Source organism: Calidris pugnax, unplaced genomic scaffold (genome assembly GCF_001431845.1).
Source record: "Calidris pugnax isolate Ruff unplaced genomic scaffold, ASM143184v1 scaffold44, whole genome shotgun sequence".
NCBI classification, from domain to species: Eukaryota; Metazoa; Chordata; class Aves; order Charadriiformes; family Scolopacidae; genus Calidris; species Calidris pugnax.
This window is the reverse complement of record NW_015094506.1, coordinates 25,634,087-25,638,903: the sequence shown is the minus strand read 5'-3', so window position 1 is coordinate 25,638,903 and position 4,817 is coordinate 25,634,087.

The window sequence follows — 4,817 nt, the reverse complement described above, 5'->3', positions numbered from 1 at the left end:
GGGGGTGCCCGCCGCTCCGCCCCGCTCCGCGCCTTCACCGCGCCGCTGCCCCCGCCGAGCCCGGGCAGAGCTTCCCCGCCCGGCTGGGCTCAGCCCCTCCGCAGGAAAGCGGCCCCGAGCCCTCCCGTCTGGGAGGGAAGGCAGCCCGGGCTCGGCAGCCGCCACAGGGGTTGAGGATTTTGGGGAGGGCGCCGGGGAAGACGCGGTCCCCGTCAAAACTCCCCCTGCGCGGAGGTGGAACCGCAGGGTGCTCGTAAGGGGCAGATACATTTAAACGGCGTTGTGTCAGCTGTGGGAAACGGTCCTCCAGCTAATTAAATGATCAAACCCCACGGAGGCTCCGTAGTAAACCAGGCTTTGATGATAATGAAATAGTTTATCTAATGACCCAAGGGGTTATCTAAAGCTAGTTGCCGTGTACCAGGCTCGTCTTGACCATGGGATGGGTGGGAAAGCTGCTGCAAACGGGGAAGCGCGACCAGGTCGGGAAGAGGCAAAGCTGCAACTGAAAGCCCAAGAACACCCTTCCCTCTGTTGTTACACGTTGATTTTAACACCCCCCAGCGAAGTTTCTCACTACATTTCCACCATAATTTAGAGTACCCTCCATTTAGAGACTGAAACTGAACAGGGGCTAGTTTAGGAAGTAATGGAGGCTGTGGATTTATTATCGTTCAGGCATACAGTTTACAGAATAACTCTCAGCAAACGGGTTTGAGTATTAAAGCTGCTATAAATCACGCTTTTCTTCCAAGGGCACATAGCAAAGTGGCTTTTAATATGAGAGTTCGTGGCTACATATAATGCTCAAGGGTTCCTTCTTGTCCTAAAATCCATGCTACAGGCAAACTAAAATTCATTAGTATGGTACGAGATATCTGTTAAAGACGTGATTCAGTATAGATTGAAGCCCAGTGAGCCGTGGGTGATACTGCTATTGATTTCAAAGACTTTTTGAGTACTACCTCATCATAAATTTTCAGCTTTTTCTTCATCATTTTTATTTTGTGTTGAATTCTTGCATTTTTGTGCATCTGGATGATACACCAGTGAAGTGATTTTAACCTCCAGGTTATTGATTCAACATTGGTTGGTTTCAGAACTCCCACTGGAATATTCATTTGTTTAAAGAAGCTTGTTGTCTTCATTTAGACTAAAACATTACACTCTTCTAGTTGCCTCGTTGTATCAAAATTGGGTGAAATTTAAGTTGATCACATTGCTGATACAATCTGAGGAAGATGATAACAACTTTTATAGTCTCCTTCCCCTGCTATCAAAACTGAAAATGTCGAGCCTGAGTTCTTCTTAAAGACCTAGTTATGGAATGAAAATTCTGTCTGCAGTAGCATATGGAGTAGGTGTCCATTTATGAATATTTTACTCACTTTCCTAAACTAAACTGGTTCTAAAATACTAATGATTTTAATTGCGGTTTGTTCAGACCTTAATAAATGCGGAGCACTGGTAGGTGCAAAGCGGCAGTACTGCTTGTAGCCAAGTTATTTAGATTCCAGCCATGAGATCTGGACATACTGGTAATTACTTTGGGGAAGGCAGGACCCAAATCACAGTGAAGTGTCTAATACTTAAGGCAATAAGAATTTTGTTTTCCAATTTTGTTTTTCTCCCTAATGCTGACTGGGATTTGTTTTTTATGTTGAAGGTCTCAAGGCCCAGATGCTCAAGAAATTGATGGGAGTTGTGAAGATCCTTACATGAGCTGCTCAGCTTACAGATAGAGGCCATCTGCCAATAAGCAGACTTTGCAGAGAAATCATGATCAAGGGATGCATCGAATGGTCTGAAATGAGTTCAGAACCACAGGATTCTTTTAAGTCTGGAAACAGCTGGTTGTAAGCCCAGCAATTCTTTGTTCCCACTGATTGTTGACAAGTTTACTCATGGCATGATGCAATCTAATTAATTGTGCTATTTTGCAACGTGAAGGTGCTTTTTCACTTGTTACATACTAAATTACACGGAATATTGTTTTTTAAAATCTAATTTGGGTGGGAACAATCGGTAATTAGCTTTCTTCTACCATATAGAACTGATGTGAAAACAGTACCTACCCAAAATCTTTGTTGATCATACATGAGCACAAGCTGTGTGAGGCTGACAGTACATTAATTAGGATGTGAAACCTTTCTCTTAATAATCTGTACAAATGTAAGGTTTCTGGCATCACCAGTAGAGATTTTTATTGCAGAGAATTGCTGATAGCTGTCTCCTTCTTCCAAAACCATCAGGATCCTGCCTGTGTTTCCTTGCCCCTGTACCAAACTGTCTATTAGAGTGAAAGCTTTTCAGTTCTTGTTTTCATGTCGTGTGCAGTGGCAGACTGATGGGGCTTGAGAATAGCTTTTAATAACAATATTTCTCTTGTGCTCTTGAAAGCCCCCACAACTACAGAAAAGAACTTTTTTGTTTGTTTGTTTCAAAAGCAGGTTCCTTATTCACCTTGGCTTCAGGGAGTTTGCAGTCCATGAGTAAGCAATGTAGCTCTTGGGCTACAGTCTAATTAGGAAGGGGGTACTGAAAGAAAGGAATATCCTCCACCTCTCCTCTTACACTCTGCTTCTGGCAAGGGCATGAGTTTTCTGACATCATGCTTGTGGAGGAAAAAGAATTTCCAGGCTCTGCTTTAAGGGCTGGTTATATACGTTACAGCCATTAGATAGAACACGGCAAAAAGGGTTAGAAAGCCATCTTCCTTTTTATGATTCCCTTCTCTTGGTCCTGAACTAATTCTGTTTCAGTGTAAGCCCAGTCTGGTGGTTAGGGTACCTCAGTGAACTGGGAGACATGTGCTGCAGTCCCAAGTGCATGAACCCTGAACCCCCAGAAGGCGGCAGGGAAGCAAATTGAGGACTTAAACACAGTTTGAAAGTACCCAGTCATGTTATAGAAGAAAGTGATAGCTGACACTGTATTTTGAATAAAGTCTAAACCAAACACCAACTAGCAGAGAACACTGGGTCTATGGATCCTGACTGGATCCATGAGGTACAAGCACAGATGCCTGGTCCTGTCAAAGCTCTAATGCTTCTGGCCCTGAAGCAGAACATGACTTCAGTTCTGTCTGGGAAACTTGAGAGTCAAATCCTGCTGTGCCTCAGGGGACAAAGAGAACAAAAGGCAGGTCTGGCAGGGGTGGCAGTGGCAGGTTTGGATTTTAAAGTTGTTGGTATACACCAGATGATGAGCAGAACTGTTACCTGAGCAACTCTCTTTTCTGAACAGTTTGAAGCTGGTCCCTAAGGCCAGCTCTTTCGTTCCACCAGGACTGCTCAGTCTCCAAGGGTTCAGCCTCTTTTTTTTTTTTTTTTTTTTCCACTGAAAAGCTCCTTTTTCACTCCCACACGGGAATGAATACTCTTCATTAGACTAAGGATAAAGAAAATAAGAGACTGATTCCTTAGCCCCGTGTGTGGTATGTGGGAGGATTGTGCTCATTTCCTACCTGGGCAAGTTGTTCCTTGGTCCCCATCCATAGACATTCAGAGCTGCCTTTTCTTTCTCTCTGTCACTCAAACCTATTCTATTGCTCCTTATTTTCAGTTTTGTAGGTCTAGAGGGGATGTTAAAAGAGACACGGAGTATCTGCCAGTGCTAGCTTTCCCCATTCAGTCCTCAGAATTGCCACCAGATGGTAAGTGCTGTTGAAGAAGGGAGTCAGAGTGGCTAGTGTTGATGTTCTCATTAGGCGTTACTATACAGCAGGACAAAAAGCTTTTTACTACTTATATTTATTGATTTAGCCCTGACTTCTTGCCCTTTCTTCATTCAAATGCCTCTTTAGTACCTAAAATGTCAGTTTTTCAGTTTGGCAGGTTTGCTGTCACTTGCAGTCCTCTCCGGTATCTTTGTTATCTCAAGGATTTCATAAGACTGAAGACGGGGAAAAGATCAGCAGATACATCACAATTGTCTCTCTTAATCATATTAATTTACTTTAAGGGTCTCCTTGCTGTGTGCTAGTGCCATCCAGTTTGTGTATAACTTACAGAACATGCAGTTTATGTCCAGGATTTCTAAAACACTGAAAGAGCGTGAGCTGAGATGTTCACCATCCACAGGTGTGTTTCATGTGTGTTATGAAAAGTAAATGAGCATTATGAGATGCATTCTTATTCTGAGCTAGATTGGCCATTGACATCTAAAAGTTGAGCAAACACTGAGGTAAGTGCCAGTGGCTTGTGTGTCCTTGCGGATTTTTAGGGTCCCTTAAGTCTTAGAGTTTGCAGAGTTCAAATGCACCCAGAGACATTGTTAAGCACTCTTCAAGTCTTTGGAGCACATTTATATGCAAGGAAGGCTTTGTTAAGCACCAAAGGATAATTTATTTTCATTTTCTATTCCAAAGGCAGCACTTGAGAAAATGTTACAAATTAACAGAAAGTTATTGGTTCAGTGAGTTTAGCCTTTAATAGTATGAACATTTGGGAAAGTAATTTCTTATGGCCTCAAGCAGTCCCTTTTAAAGCAGTACGATAGCTTTTCTGTGATAGCAGGTAGGTAACCTGACCTTTAAAATGCAGTTCTTCATGCAAATAAACTTTGCTGATGGACTTCAAAAGGTGATTTTGAATGCACTCAGGCATTACTTATTTCTTGAGAGACCATATGTCTCTCGTGCAGCCAAAATAAAAGCAGGAAAGCTTTTTAGAACACCAGGTTCTTTTTGAGGTATAATGGGCTATTGTGAGTTACTGCAGTAACTCTAAAATAACATCTAAAGAGAGAATATGCAAGTGGATTTTATATTAAAACTTGATTACTACCCCATGGCAATATATGAAGTATTTGTGAAT